The following is a 20,314-nucleotide window of genomic DNA, read 5'->3' on the forward strand; positions in this document are numbered from 1 at the left end:
GAAAGCTGAATTTACTCTAAGAGGTTGATAAATTAAAAGGCCAAAGCTCATATATAATGTTAAGTTATACTCTGAGTCTTGTGAGAAGCTGGGAGACAACCCCATTAACGCATCGGAACGCGGAACTCAGTCTTACAATTTCTCAGATACAAGTCCTCTCAAACCTTGTCCTCAAAGATTAACCTCTGAAAATAACCATGTGATTAGGATAAAGGTTTGTCTCACCAATGGCTTATATGTTATTTCAGTGGAATGGCATGGCAGAGCAGAGGCAAAGAGTTGTACAACCAGTTCTTAAGATATTAAGTCATAAAGCCCAGGGCTTCCACAGCATGACAACAGCTTTCAGATGCCCACATCATGATAGCTGAAATAACAAGGCACAGCAAAGTTTAGAGCTGAGCATCTGAAAGGCCTGCCTTGGTAGCTTTCTGAGATGTACCGCACAGACAGAGTCAGCAACAACTTGTCCAAGGCCCCAGTGACTATGTAGAACATGGGCTGAAGCCAGGAGTCCATTGCAGAGCAAGGATTCAAATACACAGCTGGAAGCAGGCCCAGGAGCAAACACTGACAACCCTCTCACCAGTCCAGGGTAGAGATGCAGTTTTGGAACCAGGATGGCGGCTGGGTAACAAGTAAATGTGCTGTGCTCCACAACATTCTGGGGTGGGCTGGTCCTGGAGAAATGCTGAGACATGAGTAGGTATGACCACTGGGTTTGAAGGAACAGACCTCAGTCTCCTTGGGCATGATAGAGGACACTCAGCCTCCAGAGAACCACTGTCTTGCTCCCAAGGCCTCAAGGTCATCCAGTAACCTAGAAGCAGTTATCTTCTTCTGATTTCTTAACATGAAAGTTTACATTTGTTTATGTTATTGATTTGAGACCCTTCTTGTTTTCTAATATAGCCATTTACAGTTATAAAATTTCTCTCATGAGCTATGTTAGCTGAATTCCATAAATTTTGATATGTCGTGTTTCATTGCATTCAGTTCAAATATTTTAAAAGTTCACTTGTGATTTCTTTGCTCTATGGATTATTTAAAAGTGCGTTTTAAATTTTCCAAATATTTGGGTATCTCCCAATTTTTTAATTCTGTTGATTCTAATTTAATTTCACTGTGGTTAAAAAAAGAACTACTTTGTATTATTTCAATCCTTTTAAATGTATTGAGACTTTTTATGGCCTTGTATATGGTTTACCCATACATAGTTCATGTGTGTCTGAAAATAATGTGTTTTCTCCTATTATTGGGTAGAGTGTTCTGTTGATGTCAGGTCAAGTTGGTTGATAATGTTGTTTAAGTTTTCCAGTGGCCATGGTTCACCTCTCTGAGTTCTAATCCTCTCCCTGAAGTTGGCTAAGAATTTCTAAATATCCTTTTAGCTATTTGATACTTTCAAGAGTTTCATTTTCCTTGTTCAGTCTTTTTAGTTGCTTTTAACAGGATGTTTGGCCTGAATTATCTAATCTGACAATTCTGGAATCCCATTATCAATTTTTAAGACAGGGTTGTCTATTTTTATCTGTTGGAATTAGGCTAGGTACCATTTCTAATAACATTAGGCAAACTTTTTTTTTTTTTTTTGTGATATGCGGGCCTCTCACTGTTGTGGCCTCTCCCATTGCGGAGCACAGGCTCCGGACGCGCAGGCTCAGAGGCCATGGATCACGGGCCTAGCCGCTCCGCGGCATGTGGGATCTTCCCGGACCGGGGCACGAACCCGTGTCCCCTGCATCGGCAGGCGGACTCTCAACCACTGCGCCACCAGGGAAAGCCTAGGCAAACTTTTAACACAAGGTTTTACCGGTAAAAGAGAAGAGAACTCAAAGCCTTTAAATCCTTACCAAAGTGCCCAAATATAACAATTCTTTCTCTATTCCTAAATCAATTTAAACTAAAATTTTTATATATAAAGAATTATAATTTTATGTAGATAGTTGGCTTCCTACTATTAATGTTTCAAAAAACATTACTGGATAAAGAAAGGTCATGATATAAATATTATAAAAATGTAAAATTTCAATTAACCAGGTTAATACAGCAAAAGTTATCATAACTTCAAGGAGAAATTGACAAAGTCCCCATCCTAAGGAGAACATTGAACATGTCTCAGTAATTAATAGATCAGTAGTGAAAAGAAAACAATAATACATAGAATATTTGAATAATACAATAAACAAGCTTGATCTAAGTAACACACATATATCTCTGTTCCCCCAACAATTGAACAACTCACATTCTTTTCAAATACTATGACATATTTATGAAAATTGATGATATATAGGGCCATTAAGGAAGAATAAGAAATTGAATAGATTTAGTAATTAATCTAACCTAACTACAGGTAATTAAATTAGAAATCAACATCTAAAAATTAATTTAAAACATACATTTGAAATGCAAAAACTCACACTTCTAAATAACTCACAGGTCGAAAATCATATTGAAAATTAGGAAATACTTATAATTGAATACCACTTACTGAAACTTGTGAAAGGCAGTCAAGGAAGTGCTTGGAGGTTCTTATGGTCTTAAATACAAAAATTAGAAAAGAAAAAAGTTTGAAAATAAATTAATGAACTATGTAACAGAGTAAACCCAAAGAAAGTAGAAGGAAATAAATAACCGATATTATTTATAAGGATAGAATTTAATTAATAGAAAAGAAATTTTAAAAGATCAACAAAGCCAAAAGTTCATTTAATATTTACCGACTCTGGTAATAATGATCAAGGATTAAAGACAGGACGTACAAATCAACAACTTTAGGAATAAAAAGCAGAACTTAATATTGAAAAGGTAGAGATTAAAAGGTTTATAAATAAATAATATGAACAAATTAATGCCAAAAAATTGAAAATAATTAAATGAATAAATTCTTAGAAAAATAAAATTTGTCAACATTTACATAAGGAGAAATAGAAAACCTAGTTAGAATTATAATCATGAAAGGAATTGAACTTGCAATTCAAAATAGTCCACAAATAAAATACCAGGCTCAGACAAGCAGACAATTCTAACATCATACATATTCTTCTAGGTAATAGGAACAGAAGGAAGCATTTTTCAGTTTATTCCATGAAGTTAAGATAACTATCTTACCAAAAATAGATAAGGACCAGAAAAAAAAAAAAGCACAAGAAAACTGCATGGATGCAAAAATCCTAACCCCAGTATCACTAGACCATATCCAGTCATGGACCAAAAAGATGCTCTATAAGACTAAGTTAGGTTTATTCCCAGAAATTAAGGATGATTTAACTTTAAACCTATTGATTTCCAAGCAAGATGGTGAACTAGCATGAGTTTCCAGCTTCCTCCCCACTGTAACTCTAGAGTAGGTACAAAACTGACATGGGATTATTGATCTGATGAATGAACACAGATACTATGAGAATGCCTGAGAAGGCTGTTTTGAAGTGGTACAAGTGTGCCTGTGGCAGAGGGTTAGTTTGTTTTCTGTTTTGTTGGGTTTTTTTGTTTTTTCAAAACTTTGGGGTGTGGAGCAGCCAGTCCCCTCAGTGAGAAGACAGTGTTAGGCGAGAGTTTATAACTTTTACCTCTTTCTTCCCATACCTTGCTTTGGACTGATCATTTTCTGCTGCATTCACCCAGAAATTATTAGCAATAGCTCAGGCTAGATGATGTCAGTTGTGACAGGTCAGGATAGCATTTAAACCCAATGAAAATGAGAAACTGGTGGAAAGAGGTGCAGATTGGTCAGCTCCACTCCCTTCTAACCCTGAGGCAGCTGGACTGAAAGCTAAGAAGAGAGACTTCTGGTCTCAGCTCTGACATGTGAAGAGTTTGGAAGCCATCACTCCCATTCTCACAACCTCATAAAAGCTAAACAGACTGAAAACAATGACTGTTCTTAGATCCATCAGAGAATTGAGGTCAGAAGGCACATTTTGTCACCCTGGAACTCAAGTGACAAGTGACTACAGAGAATTGCAGCCAAGATCAGCTTACTGGGAGCAGAAGCTTCTGGAGCCAGTAACTGATAGAAATATTTAAATGGTAGTTGACAAACTTCTAGAGGCAGTGTGTGGACTGGTTTAAGGGTGGGGTCCACAGTCTTAGGGAGTCCCCCACTCTCCTGCATTTTACTTCCAGAAACCTCACTGGTTCTCACAGTGGAGATGTGAGAAAAATCCCCTTGTGCTTCTGGCAGCAAGAAGGGAAAAGTAGTCCTTTTGAAATATGCCTAGGAGAAAAGTTACCATTTTGAAATACACCCAGAGTGTCCTCTAAAATAGAGGTCTGCCTTCAAGAGCAATACTTGATCAGAAACTTATCTGACCTGGAGAAAGGCAATTAGACAAAGTCAGCCCCTTCCATCCTCCTCTCTAGGGGGAGGAAGAAAAGACTAACAATGCCTCTGAAAGTCACAGCCCAGGGACCCAGACCCACTAAAAAACAGATTAATCAGGAGATTTTATTTATTTATTTGTTTGTTTGTTTGTTTGTTTAGGCTGTGCCGGGTCTTCATTGCAGCATGCAGGATCTTCACTGCAGCATGCAGGATTTTTTTTAGTTGCAGAACGCAGGATCTTTTAGGTACGGCATGCAAACTCTTAGTTGCAGCATGCATGTGGGATCTAGTTCCCTGACCAGGGACTGAACCTGGGCCCCCCGCATTGGGAGCTCGGAGTCTTACCCACTGGACCACCAGGGAAGTCCCTAATCATGAGATTACAGAATTGCTTCCCCTCCCCCACACCTTCCCACCACATCATTAGGGCCCCAGTATAAAAATAGTGGATTACAACTGAGAGAGCTGCAAGACAGACTCTCCCTAAGAAGAAATTCTGAAGAAACCCAAAGACAACAGGGAAGCAAAAAACAAACAAAACAAAACACACACACACACACACACACACACACACACACACGTGGAAACTAGAGGAAAATAAAGCCTCTGGCACCTATAGCTACACCGGATTAGAGGTCTAGGAGCCCAGCTCCTAGAGATTAACACAAAAGCCTGTGTACCTCACTTCCTATTACCATATACATCAAGTGCAGCTTGAAACAAAAAATTACAAGGCATGCTAGGGCTTCCCTGGTGGCGCAGTTGTTGAGAGTCTGCCTGCCGATGCAGGGGACACAGGTTCGTGCCCCAGTCCGGGAAGATTCCACATGCCACGGAGCGGCTAGGCCCGTGAGCCATGGCCGCTGAGCCTGCGCGTCCGGAGCCTGTGCTCCGCAACGGGAGAGGCCACAACAGAGAGAGGCCTGCATACAGCAAAAAAAAAAAAAAAAAAAAAAAAAAAAAAAAAAAAAATTAAAAGGCAAGAGAAAACAGTCTGAAGAGAGAAAGCAAGTGTCAGAATCAGACTCAGAAACGACACAGATTTTGGAGTTATCAAATAGGGAATTTAAAATAACTATGATTTATATGATAATGACTCAAATTGAAAGTAGACAACATGTAAAAACTTATGGGTGATATAAGCAGAGAGATTGAAACTCTAAAAAAGAAATCAAAAGAAAACGCTGAAATCAAAAACACTGCAGCAGAAGTGAAGAATGCCTTTGATGGGTTCAACAGTAGACTGGACAGAGCCAAAGAAAAGATAAATGAGCTTGAAGATAAGTGAATAGAAACTTCCCAAACTGAAATGCAAAGAGGAAAAAGAATGAACAAAATGGAATAGGACCTTCTTATACAGTCTTCTTTCTGCATAGAACATGTCCTGCTTCTCAATTGCCTCAAGATCTCTGCCTAAGAGTATTTACTCAAGGAAGCCCACTCTGACCTCATACCATGCTCTGGAGTACTTACAATTTTCTAATCAATGCTTTTGTGATAGTCGGTGGTTTTCTTTAATAGCATTTATCAAAATTGTAATTTAAGGATTACTTCTGTACATGTACACTACCATCCACAATTACGAGCGTATCTAGGCTTTCTAAGAAAAAGAAACTATACCTCTAGAAAAACATTTTTTTTTCAGATTTTGGACAACAGGCAACACAGAACTCTAATCCCCAAGTGAAAGGAAACAGAAGTAAGCCCTTAATAGCCCAGCTTTTTACCTGGAAGCACTTTTCAGACCATGGTTAAGAGAAAAAGAGCCCAATCAGAAAACAACAGTGTTACCGAGCTGAAAAGACATAAATCAAAGATCAGAGCTAGCTGCTGAGGTGTTAGGAATTTGTGGTGCAACTACAAGAATAGAAGGTAGCTGCACAGAGATGTAGCTCCAGAAGTCTGCAGGGTTCTCGAGTTTTGGGCTGATATGCTGCAGATATGTGGTGAAAAAGTGCCTGAAGAAGGGCAAAAAAAAAAAAAAAATCAAGTAGCTGGGAGCTGTGAAATAAATGAAGATTCTGGAGTTGACACAAGGCTGGGAGACACTGAAGTTTCAGATAGCTGGAGATAAGAGACCTTGATGAAAGCCCAAGCATTCAGTTGATGGCTTAGAAGGACAGCCTCAGGAGCTTCTAGCCCTAAGTAAAGGGCACTCTAGACCCAACTCCTAGAGACTGAATGTTTGTGTTCCTCTCCAGATTCATAGTCCCCAGTGTGATGGTATTTAGAGGTGAGGCCTCTGGGAGGTGATTAGGTCATTAGGTTGGAGCCCTCATGAATGGAACCTTATAAAAGAGGTCTCACCACCTAGAGGGGTGGGATCGGGAGGGTGAGAGGAAGAGAGATGCAAGAGGGAAGAGATATGGGGACATATGTAAATGTAAAACTGATTCACTTTGTTATAAAGCAGAAACTAACACACCATTGTAAAGCAATTATACTCCAATAAAGATGTTTAAAAAAAAAAAAAGGTCCCAGGGATCTTCTTCAAACCTCCCACCATGTGAAGACACAAGGAAAAGATGGCCATCTGTGAACCTGGAAGCGGCCAGGAACCTTGATTTTGGACTCCCGACCTCCAGAACTGTGAGAAATAAATGTCTGCTGTTTATAAGCCCAGTCTGTTGTTGTTTTGTTATAGCAGCCCCAACTAAGACATACCTCTAAAGGTATGTCAGTGGACTAGAATAGGGCCCAGAGATAGAACCACACATACATAATCAACTGATCTTTTTAAAGGTACAAAAGCGGGCTTCCCTGGTGGCGCAGTTGTCAAGAATCCTCCTGCCAATACAGGGGACACGGGTTCGAGCCCTGGTCCGGGAAGATCCCACATGCCATGGAGCAACTAAGCCCGTCTGCCACACTACTGAGCCTGCGCTCTTAGAGCCTGCGAGCCACAACTACTGAGCCCGCGTGCCACAACCACTGAAGCCCGTGCACCTAGAGCCCGTGTTCCACAACAAGAGAAGTCACCTCAATGAGAAGCCTGTGCACCGCAATGAAGAGTAGACCCCACTCGCCGCAACTAGAGAAAGCCTGCGTGCAGCAACAAAGACCCAACACAGCCAAAAGTAAATAAATAAATATTTTTAAAAATAAAAAGGTACAAAAGCAATTAAATGTAGAAAGGATAGCTCTTTTCAAGAAATGGTGCTGAAACAGCTGGATATCCATGTGCAAACAAAAACTAAGCTAAACCGAGAAACAATAAAGCATTATATGTCAATTATACCTCAAGTTAAAAAAATCAATGAAGCAATAAACAAACAAGAAAAGCCTTATACCTCACACCCTATATAGAAATTAACTCAAGGTGGATCATAGACTTAAATATAAAATACATAGTTATAAAACTGCTAGAAGAAAGCATAGGAGAAATTCTTTGTAGCATTGGGTTAGATAAAAATTCCTTAGATATGATTTATAATTTTTTTTTTTTTTTTTTTTTTGCAGTATGCGGGCCTCTCACTGTTGTGGCCTCTCCCGTTGCAGAGCACAGGCTCCGGATGCGCAGGCTCAGCGGCCATGGCTCACGGGCCTAGCCGCTCTGCGGCATGTGGGATCTTCCCGGACCGAGGCACGAACCCGTGTCCCCTGCATCAGCAGGCAGACTCTTAACCACTGCGCCAACAGGGATTAAAGGATTTATGGACTTCTAATATCGGCTCCATATTTGCCACATGGCACACTATATTTCAGATGTAGTAATCTGGAGCACTAGAAAAAATGGTTATTATTACTTATGAAATGTTCTTGGATCTTCTAATATAATCAGTGGATTACTTTTGCTTTGCTAGAGACACTTTAAAAATAAAAAGTGAAGCTGCATAACTGGGATAAGATATTTGCAAATCAATTATTTGACAGAGATTTGTTTGCAGACTATATACAAACTCTCCAGGCTCAGCATTAAACAAAGAAACCCACAAACTGGGCAAAGATTTGAAGAGACTCTTCACTAAAGAAGATGAATGGATGGCAAATAAGTACGTGAAAAATAATCAAAGTCATTAGTCATTAGAGAAATGCATTTAAAAACTACAATGGGATAATATTACCAACCTATTAGTATGATTAAAATGAAAAAAAAAACAAATAAGCAAAACAAATACACCTGGACAATACCAAGTGCTGGTAAGGATATGGAGTGATAATGCAAAATGGAACGACTAGTTGACAAGCAGTTTGGCAGCCTCCTGTTAGGTTAAACATTCATTTCCAACATGACCTAGCAATCCTATTCCTAGACAGTTACCCAGTAAAAATAAAAATAACCTCTCTCTCTCTCTCTCTCTCACACACACACACAGACACACACACACACACACACACACACACACAAAATAGAACAGGAGATCTAAGACTAAGAAGATCTAAGATGAAAAGTATAATATATGCATAATGGAAATACCAGAAGAAGAAAGGGAGAATGGAGCAGAAGAAATATTTGAAGTAATGGTGGCTGAGAATTTACCAAAATCAAATGACAGACACTAAATCATAGACCAAGGAAGCTCAGAGAACAGGCAGGATCAATACCCCCAAATCTAACACCTACCTAGGCATTCAAACTGCAGAAAACCAACAACAAAAAAAAGGGGGAAGTGCCAGAGAGGCAAAAACACATTATTTATAGAAGAACAAGAAAAATGATATCAGCTTCTCACAACAAACCATGAAACCATGGAGAGTGGAGTGAAATATTCAAAGTGCTGAAAGAAAAAACCCCACCAATCTAGAATTCTGTATTCAGTAAAATTCTTATTTAAAAGTGAAGGAGAAATACAGAGTTGCTCAGACAAACAAAAATTGAGATAATTTGTCACCAGAAGACCTTCCTTGAACAAAGTATTAAAAGAAGTTCTTTGAAGAGAAAGAAAATGATATAGGTCAGAAACTCAGATCTATATAACAAAAGGCAGAGCATCAGAGAAGAAATAGATGAATGTAAAATAAAATCTTCTATTTTTCTCATTCTTAATTGATCCAACAGATAACTGTTTGTCCGAAGTAGTAAGAACAACAATGTATTGAGTGATTATTGCATATGGATAAGTGAAATACATGGCAGCAATGTAATTAGGGATGCAAGAATATTGTTTTAATACTACATTGTGAAGTAGTAGTATAGTATCATTTGAAAGTGAACACAACATTAGTTGTAAACCTATATTGCAAACTCTAGGGCAACCTCTAAAATTTTTTTAAAAGTAGTACAATTGATACGCTAAAAAAGGAGAGAAAATGGAATCATATAAAATGCTCAATTAAAATCAGAAAAGGCAGAAAAGAGGGGAAAATAAGAAATAAAGAACAAGTGCAATAAATAGCAGACAGTTACAAACATGGTAGATATTAATCCAATGATATCAATAATCACTTTCAATGAGAATAGTCTAAATCTACCAACTAAAAGACAGAGACTGAAAATGGACAAAAAACAAGACCCAACTATACATTGTCTACAAGAAACTCACTTTAATTATAAACACACAGAATAAAAATAAAAGGATGAAGCATGATATACATGCTAACACTAATCAAAAGAAATCTGGAGTAGCCATATTAATTTCAGACAAAGCAAACTTCAGAACAAAGAAAATTATCAGGAACACAGAGGGGTATTACATAACGATAAAGGGATAAATTCTCAAAGAAAACATAACAATCCTTAATGTGTATGCACCTAACAATAGAGCATCAAAACAGGTGAGGCAAAAACTGATAGAACTGCAAAGAGAAATAGACAAATATACTATTACAGTTACAGACCTCAACAACAGCAAATGATAGATCCAACAGACAGAAATTCAGGATGCACATAAATCAACTCAACAGCACCATCAATCAACTGGATCTAATGGACACTATAAAATACTTCATTCAAAAACACAGAATACATACTCTTCTCTAGCTCACATGAAATAGTCACCAAGATGGACCACATTCTGAGCCATAAAATGCACCTTGAAAAATTAAAAAAAATAGAAATCATACAAAGTATGCCCTCATGCAAAACTTAATTAAACTAGAAATTGATAATAGAAAGACAGCTGGAAATTCCCCCAAACATTTGGAGATTAAACAGTGCACTTCTATAAAGAGCACATGGGTCAAACGAAAAGTCTCAAAAGAAAATAAAAGTACTTTGAACTAAATGAAAGTGAAAATACAAGTTACCCGATTTGTGGGATGCAGTGAAAGAAGTGTTTAGAGGGAAAATTATACCTTTCAATGCATATATTACAAGAGAAGAAAGTTTAATAATTCAATAATTCAAGGTTTCACCTGAGGAAACTAGAAAACAAAGAGCAATATAAACCTTTATTGCAGAAGGAAAGAAATAAGAGGAAAAATAAATAATAAAAACTGGAGCAGAAGTCAATAAGATTGAAAACAGGAAATCAAAAAAGAAAATCAACAAAACCAAAAGCTGGTTCTTTGAAAAGATCAATAAAATTAATAAACCTCTAGCCAGGCTGAGCAAGAAAAAAAAAAGAGAGAAGACACAGTATTCTTGCTCACTGGGAAATAATGAAGAGAAGAATTTCTGACATGGAATATCTCATCACAGCATAATTTCTTCATGATAATTAAAAATTGAAAATGACACTGCAACATAAGTAAGTTTCTGAATGGATCATTTGTCAGCTAATCAAGGAAATCTGTTTACTGATGATAAATTAATTAAATCACATTTAATTGCAGCAGCTAAAGAAATATTTCCAGAGAAAATAAACTTGTTTAAGCCTTTCAGTGAGAACAATTGTTCAAAAAGTTGAGGGCATTGTGAGCAATGTCAATAGTCAGTTAAAGATATGGGTTTTTAAAAATAAATTTATTGATTGATTTATTGATTTATGGCTGCATTGGGTCTTCGTTGTTGCATGCGGGCTTTCTCTAGTTGTGGCGAGAGGGGGCTACTCTTCATGTGGTGCGCGGGCTTCTCATTGTGGTGGTTTCTCTTCTTATGGAACACTAGGTGCATGGGCTCGGTAGTTGTGGCACACAGGCTCAGTAGTTGTGGCTCGCGGGGTCTAGGGCACTGGCTCAGTAATTGTGGCACACGGGCTTAGTTGCTCTGCAGCATGTGGGATCTTCCTGCACCAGGGATTGAACCTGTGTCCCCTGCATTGGCAGGCGGATTCTTAACCACTGCACCACCAGGGAAGTCCCAAGGCATATAGTTTTAAGTGGTTTTCCTTGGCTCTTGATGAATCAACAGATGTCAGTGACACTGCTTGATTGTTGTTTATTTGATGAGTCACTATTGCGTTTAAAACAACTGAAGAATCAGCCTCTATAAATAGTCTGTGTGGAACAACTATAAACAAACCAGAATATTTTTAAAGTTGAAAAAATGCTCAGGATAACCTGAAGTGGAATCTGCTGTGTTCCAGCTGATGATAGTAAAAATATGTAAAGAGCAGAAGGAGGCTTAGTTGAACAAACTTACAAAGCTTGTGAAAATGTAAGTTTTTTTTAAACCTGTGGATATTCATCAGCAGGTAACATGCAGAAAATATTTGAGCTTATCATGTCTTATTGAACAAGTAGTGGCAACACTGAACTTTACTTGCTCTTGTGGACTTAACTATTGTCAGTTCCGTGATTTTTTTTTTTTTCAGAAATAGAAGCTGAATACCCTGTCTTGCTCTGCTACATAGCAGTTAAATGTCAGCAGTAGTGAAGTTTTATTGCAATTTTTTTCACCTCAAGGCTGGGGATGAAATTTTTCTGAAAGTGAATTGTATTCGATCACTATTTTAAACACGGCATGGCTTTGGAAATTAGCTTTTGCTGCAAACTTAATAAATGTTCCTCAATGAATTCAATTGCCTAAAATTACAAGGCAAGTGAGAGCTTATATGTAAAAATATGTAAAACTTATTCTGGGGCTTCCCTGGTGGCGCAGTGCTTGGGAGTTCGCCTGCCGATGCAGGGGACACGGGTTCGTGCCCCGGTCCAGGAAGATCCCACATGCCGCGGAGCGGCTGGGCCCGTGAGCCATGGTCGCTGAGCCTGCTAGTCCAGAGCCTGTGCTCCGCAACGGGAGAGGCCGCAACAATGAGAGGCCCGCGTACCGCAAACAAAACAAAAAAAAACCACGTATTCTGCTGTAGCCACATAGCACAGGGAGATCAGCTCAGTGCTTTGTGTCCACCTAGAGGGGGTGGGATAGGGAGGGTGGGAGGGAGACGCAAGAGGGAGGAGATATGGGGGTGTATGTGTATGTACAGCTGATTCACTTTGTTATAGAGCAGAAACTAACACACCATTGTAAAGCAATTATACTCCTATAAAGATGTTAAAAAAATTTATTCTGCTGTAAAGTCATTTCAACAACAATTAATATTTGAATCACAAGTAATGTTAAGGTGCTTTATACATGTTCCATGCTGTCAAAATTTAAAAGAAAAAATGATATCTCCACTCCCACAAATATTCTCTGCAGATATAGTTTCTGAGCACAAACTTCAGTTCAGCAGTGCTTTTTTTTTGGATCTCAGTGCAGGTACAAAGGAAATTTCCGTATTCCAAAATCCATTTAACAGTACAATGGAGGAGCATCTACCTAATCTTCTATTGGAAATAATCTTCAGTGTAATGATACGTTAAAAGGAAAATATCAAACGAATAATCTAACGGATTATAAATGACTTTCAAGCAATGAATATGTGCAATTAAGATCATATGCTCAAATTGGGAGACTGGGATTGACAAATATACATTATTGATACTATGTATAAAATGGACAACTGATGGGAACATGCTGTATAGCACAGGGAACTCACCTAGTGCAGTGTAGTAACCTAAATGGGAGGGAAGTCCAAAAGGGAGGGGATATCTGGATGTGCATGGCTGATACATTTTGCTGTGCAGTGGAGGCTAACACAACATTATAAAGCAACCATACTCCAATAAAAATTAATTTAAAAAATTAAAAAAATAAAATCATGTGCTCATGGACTGATATCTGTATTTGGCAATACCTAAATGTGAAAGAACATTTTCAAAGATGAAATACATAAAACTTCATTATAGATCAACATTAACAGATAAGCATTTGCAGTCAATTTTTTACAACTTTACTAAGACAGAATTCACATGCCATGCAATTCATCCGTTTAAAGTGTACAATCCAATGCTCTTTAGTATATTTTCAAAGTTGTGCAACCATTAGTACAATCAATTGTAGAACATTTTCATCATCCAAAAACGAATTCCATATCCATTAGCAGTCACCTCATATTTTTCCAACCATCCAAGCCCTTGGCAACCAATAATCTATTTTCTGTTTCTATGGATTTGCTTATTCTGAGCATCAAATATAAATGGAACTATACAATACATGATCCTTTGTGACTGGCTTCCTTCACTTAGCACAATGTTTTCAAGGTCGATCCATACTGTAGAATATCAGTGTTTCACTTCTTTTTCTTGCCAAATAATATTCCATTGCATGAATATACCACATTTCACTTATTCATTCATCAGTTGGTGAATATTCGGTTGTTTCCATTTATTGACTGTTGTGAATAATGAGTATACAGGTACAAAATTTTCAATGGATGTATGTTTTCATTTCTCTTGGGTATATACTTAGCTGCGGAATTTCTGAGTCATATGGTGACTCTATATTTAAGCTTTCAGGAAAATGTCAAATTATTTTCTAAAGAGGTGACACCATGTTATACTCCAACCAGAAGTGTATGAGAGTTCCAATTTTTCTCCATGATTGTCAACACTTTTTATTACCTCTCTTTCATTCTAACCATCCTCGTGGGTGTGAAGTGGAATCTCCTTGTAGTTTTGACTTACATTTCCTTGATGGCTAATGAGGTTGAGTATATTTTCATGTGTTTTTGGCCATTTGAATATCTTCTTTGGAGAAATATCTTTTCAGATAATTTGCCCACTTTTATTTGAGTTATTTGTCTTATTATTGAGTTGTAGTAGTTCTTTATATATTCTAGACAGTACATTAGCAGATAATATAATTTGCAAAATTTCTCTTCCATTCTATGGACCAAATTTGTACTTCCTTGATGGTGTCCTTTGGTTCACAGACATTTTAAATTTTGGCGATATTCAATTTATGCATTTTTTTCTTTTGTTTTTGTGGTTTTGGTGTCATATCTATGAAACCACTGCCTAATCCAAGGTCACAAAGATTAATGCCTATATTTTCTTCTAAGAGTTCTATCATTTTGGCTCTTACATTTAGGTCTTTGATACATTTTGAGTTAATTTTCATATATGGTGAGGTAGGGATCCAACTTTACTCTTTTGCATTCAGTTGTCCCAGCACCATTTGTTGAAAGACTATTCCCACTGGATTATCTTGGTATAGTCAATTTTAATGATAGGGAATACTAACTTTAAGCAAAACAGTTATTCCCTCCCACAAAAGATTTGTAAAATATAACAACTGTACTCAATTGTTGTGTTTTGAATTTCATCATTAAAAATTTGTGGAAATTTGTTTCTTTCTTGCAATACAATAAATATAAGTATCTACATAACATCCTTGATTTTGCCTCTTGGTCCACAAAACCTAGAATATTTACTATCTAGCCCCAGAAGTTTGCTGGTTTCTGATTCCTGATCATTATACAATGTCTTCCATGGTGAATCTTAGATCAGCTACATGCTACAGGACTCAAATTATTGTATAACTTTTAAGTCACTATTGAATGACTTATGACATTTCAGAAACAACTCACATCTACAACACTAATAAATGCTTAGTATGATATACATGCAGTTCATTACAGCACAGCTATCACCAATACTGTTTTGGAGCTCAAGTTGCAGAGCCATACACATTCTAGATCAAGAGGAGGATATTTCATATTGATGCTAGGTTGAGGATGAATAGGGAGCTGCACTGCTTGGGATAGCCTTTCACCCTATAAACTTTTTGCTGTGCTGGGATCCCAGACCCAAGGAGAGTGATATTGCCTTTCTTTTCCTCTGGGAGCAAATTCTTCCCTGGGTTCCATTACACTTGCTATCTTCCATCTCTTCACTTGTTGTAGGTGGGAGCAGATTGCCTCTTTGTCTTATAGGGGCAGTGTTATGCTGACCCTAAGAAACCAATTTTCCTTCCAGAGGGAGCAGCTTTTTCCAAGATAAGCATGGATTCTCCTGCCTTTTAAAGGTAGTTCAACTTTGATCCCAGTCTAGGTTTTCAGAGTGCATCTCCAGTTTCAGCTTCTTCATTAACTTTGTTAAGTATCAATATAATTTGTATAATATAGCAATATTATAATTATGTTATAGCTATAAAACTATATAATAAGTTATTAAGTATAACTTATAACATATTTAACAAATAAAGCCCTTTAAAATATCTGTTAATTCTGGTGTGGTAAATATGACTTCTGCGGTTGAAGGAAGAAATAACTGGGGGAAGTGGGTGGAGCACAATACAAAGCTATCATAGCAAACAGTGTTACAAGTAATCACATGAAGCAAACTAATCTCTCTACAAGTTACTCTCCCAACAAGACATAAAAAGGGCACCAGCACCTTGTTTGGTGTTCATCATACAACTCTTTATCTTTTACACCAGGACCTCCTAAGTACTAATTATAGCGTTGAGAGAAAGTGTTATTTTCATCCTGCATTCATTCTGACAAGGTTTATTCTCACTTATCCTGCCACAGTCTTCTTTAAAGATCTTTCTTATAAGAGGGAAGAGCAAGGGTTGGGATAGGGAATGGGAGAACGAATTCACTAGGGGACACAGGAGGTAGATCAATAAAAGTGAGAAAGCTTCTTGCATTAAGTAACTAATTGCCGGGGATTCAATGTAGGAACTTCTTGGTACAATAATGAGTGGAAATCACTCAGCAGAAACATAGACAGGTGAGGCAGTTTTCTTTGGTTTAGGATATTTCAGTGATATAAATGAAAATATTCTGTCAACTCATCTGGTCCATACCTATATATCTACTTATCTATATGTGTATATAGTTATTTTTACAGATATATAAAACTAGGATCCAGAAAGGGTATCAAACTTTCCCAAGTTCACAATAGTGAGTGGTAAAAACTAGCTCTTTTAACTCAAGTCTTTTGATTCTGAAAACAATTTTCCTTCTATTTATTAGAATTGTGTTTGAAACCAAAACATCTTCACAAAGTTTTTCTGTAGCTTCACTTGTAAACCCTAGCATTTTCCCATATGGGCCGTGATATCCTTCACTTGTAAGATTTCTGTTCTACCTTCACTTTTCCTCATTAGGTGTGGCCTTGAAGGGTTACACGTGAACTCTATACCAACTTCACTTTTCCATTAGCTGTGAATTTTGATATAAATTCAGACTCATGTTTTTTTTCTCTTGGTTGCTTTTGTCATATTAACTAAGGCACAAGATTCACCTCGTTGGTCTTGAAATGCCTAGCTCCTCCATTGTTCACCCATAGTATAATGCAACATCATGCAGACACACACAAACGCACAGGTCCTGAACAGACACAAATGTTTTTCTTGTTTTTAAAAACTATGTTTAAAATTTACATACAATAAATTTGCATTTTCTTAGAGTTCTATGAGTTTTAACACTTTCACACTATAGATCCGTGTAAGTACTACTAACCAGGATATATAACAGTTCTATCCCCCAGAAAACTCTCTTGTGCTATTGTTTTCTAGTCAAACCCTCTCTTCACCCCTAGTCCCTGGTAACCACAGATCTAGTCTCTGTGCCTATAGTTTTTGCCTTTTACATAGTGCCATATAAATGAAATCATATAGCATATAAGCTTTGTGACAGGCTTCTTTCACATAGCATAATGCCTTTGACACTCATCCACGTAGAATGTATCAACAGTTCATACCTTTTTATTGCTAAATGGTATTCTAATATATGGATGTACCACAGTCTGTTTAACCAGTCTATTTCTGGACTCTCTTTCTGTCCCATTAATCTACATGTCTATTCTTTCACCAATATCAGTGTCTTTATTACTGTAGCTTTGTAGTAAGACTTAAAGTTGAGTATTTTGAGTCCTTCAAGTTTTTCTGCTTTTTCAAAATTGTTTTGGCTACCCTATTTCCTTTGCCTCCCCACTTAAATTTTAGAATCAGCTTGTCTGTATCTACAAAAAAATTCTACTGAAATTTTTATTCAAATTGCGTTAATCTGTAGAATAAATTGATGAAAACTGCCATACTAACTATATTGTCTTCCAACTTGTAAACATGGTATGTCTCTCCATTTATTTAGATCTTTGTCATTCATCAACATTTTGTAGTTTGCAGTATTTTTATCTATGTACAATATTTCTTTACTTTCCACTTTTTTCCTTTCAGAGTTACTGCAAATGCAGTATCTTGTTTAAATTCATTTTCTAATTGTTCATTGTGAGTACACAAATACAAAAATTTTTACATGTTAATCTAGTATCTTGTGACCTTGTTAAACTCATTAGTTCTAAGAGCTTTTCTTGTTGATTCCTTGGGACAATCATGTCATCTTTAAAAACAGGCCATTTAATTTCTTCCTTTATAAACCGAATGCTTTTTTTTTTTGCCTGATTGCATTACAAGGACTTCCAGTATGAAGTCAGTTAGGAGTGTTCAGAGTGGACATCATGACTTGTTCCTGATCTTAACCTCATACACTTGATCACCATTAAGCATGATGTTAGTTGTGAGTTTTTGGTAGATGTCCTTTATTAGATTAATTTCTCTTTTATTTGTAATATTCTGAGTTTTTATCATAAATGGATAATTTTGTCAAAATTTTTTCTGCATCAATTGATATGATCATGTATTTTTTTCTCTTTCTAGTTCAGTTTGGATATATGTCAACCTATCTTCAGTTTACTGACTCTTTTCCCTGTCATCTCTATTCTGCTACTAAGTCCTTCCAATGATTTTTTTTTTTTTTTGGTAAATTTTGTGACTGTATTTTTCAGTTCTAAAATTTCCATTTGGTTCCTTTTAATATATTATTTTCCTGCTGAGAATTTTGAAGTTTCCATTCAAGAATGCTCACATTTTTGGAAACATTTTTATAACACCTACTTTATAATTTCAACATTTGTGTCATCTTGGGGCAGTGCCTGTTTTCTTTTTCCTTATGAGTTGTTGCAATTTTCCTGATTTTTATACTTTGTGCAATTCTGCATTATATCCTGTGCGTTTTGAATGAGACTCTGGGTCCAGATCAGGGGTGAGTCTGGGATTATATACACAACTTTATGAGATGGCTTTCCTGAGTTTTCTTTTCTGTCACCACCCTGACACATTCCAGCTCCCAGGGGCCACTTCTATTCCTGGTCTTCTGGTTAAAATACCAAGGCTTTAGGTTCTCCTCTCTGGTACACACCTAATGGATATATCTACCTCCAGGTCCAAGTAGCAAAAAGATAGTAAGAGAAGAAAAGCAGTGGGGATTCTTCCAACCTTTTGGCCCACAGTTCCTCTGACCAGAGATAAGGGTTCTCCTCTCTCAGAGGTTTAGATGTCTGTTCAACCACCAGTGTCCTCACCACAGGAATGTCTGGGAGTGCCAGACTGGCCTTATTTCAAAATCTGGTTTCCTTCCCAAATCTGCCTGCTACCATTACTTTTCAGGATCCTCAGGCAGCGGCTTCATGCATTCTCTAGGATTTTTAGTCAGATTTAGTGGGAGATATAAGGTGGTGTGTGCTTATTCCATAAGGTGGAACCAGAACCAACCAAAGTTATTTCCAATGATTATATCCATATGGGATAAACTCTCAAACAGGAAATTTATAAGTACAAAGGAAGAATATTGACTGGAAGTTTCATATTCATCACTTTTCCAATCACATTTTGCCTCAATTTTTTATTAAAATTTTAACATACAGAAAAGTTTAGAGAATGACCAATGAACATAACTATATCCTCCACAAAGAGTCAACAACAGTTGACTAATTTTGACATATTTATTTGAAATATGCTGCAAACATCATGACTCTTCAAACTTGAAAACTTTTGCATGCATCTCCTAAGAATAAGGATATTGTCCTTTATACCTCAATACCCCCATTATACCTAGGAAAATTAAACATACCACATTATCTAATACCAATTCTATCCTCGTATTTCCCCAAGCGTCCCCCCAAATGTCCTTACAGTTGTTCTGATTTTTCTGAATCAGATCCCAAATAAGAGTCACACCTTGCAGTTGGTTATATCTCGAGTGTCTTAATCTAGAAGACTCCATTTTTTGTTTTATTACATTGGCTTTTTGAAAAGTCCAGACAAGCTGTCATGTGTAGTAACTCACATTCTGGGTTTAATTTCTTACTATGTAATTCAACTTGTTCCTCTATTCCTTGTATTTCTTGTGACAGGAAGATCAGTCTAGATAAGAGATTTAATTAGATTTTCATCAAAATTTTTTTGGCAAGAATACATCACAATGATCATGTGTACTTCATACTGCATCTTGTCACGAGTCACATGTCAGGTTGTCCCACTAGTAGAGAAATTAAGTTTGATAGCAAGATCTCTCCATTATAAAGGCATATCTTTCCTTTGCAATTGGTATCTGTGATCTTTTGACATCATGTAAATAATGTTTGTTAATTTTTTTTCACCTAATAGGGTTTCCCCATCCATTGAACATGCCTGATTTAATTACAGTAAGGGTTGTAAGATGGTGATTTTTCTAAATCTATCACTCCATGTACAATGAACGATGACATTCTTCAAATAAGTACATAAAGAGCTTTTCTTTTTTTTCTCTATTTTTTCATTATAGGCTCATTTTATTTTACTTAACATGTTATAACCAATTACTGTGATTATTCTTTTTGATGTTTAAATTGTCCTAAATTTGACCTGTGGGAGCTCCTTTAAATTGTCCCCCAGGTCCTTCTGACATTATCCCATTAGTCTCTGCGTGCTTTGTTTCATTAAAAATATTCCAGGCATACCTTACATTTTCCATGTTCCAAATATGGAATCAGCCATTTCTCCAAGGAGCCCTAGTTCCT

At 36.9% G+C, this 20,314-nt stretch overlaps 1 pseudogene; it reads right to left on the reverse strand.

The window, feature by feature from the left end:
* Positions 1-307: 307 nt before the first annotated feature.
* LOC132518442 (succinate dehydrogenase [ubiquinone] cytochrome b small subunit, mitochondrial-like) lies at positions 308-20,268 on the reverse strand (annotated as a pseudogene).
* Between the last annotated feature and the right edge of the window lie 46 nt (positions 20,269-20,314).

The sequence above is a fragment of the Lagenorhynchus albirostris genome, chromosome 3, assembly GCF_949774975.1.
Source record: "Lagenorhynchus albirostris chromosome 3, mLagAlb1.1, whole genome shotgun sequence".
In the NCBI taxonomy this organism is placed as follows: Eukaryota; Metazoa; Chordata; class Mammalia; order Artiodactyla; family Delphinidae; genus Lagenorhynchus; species Lagenorhynchus albirostris.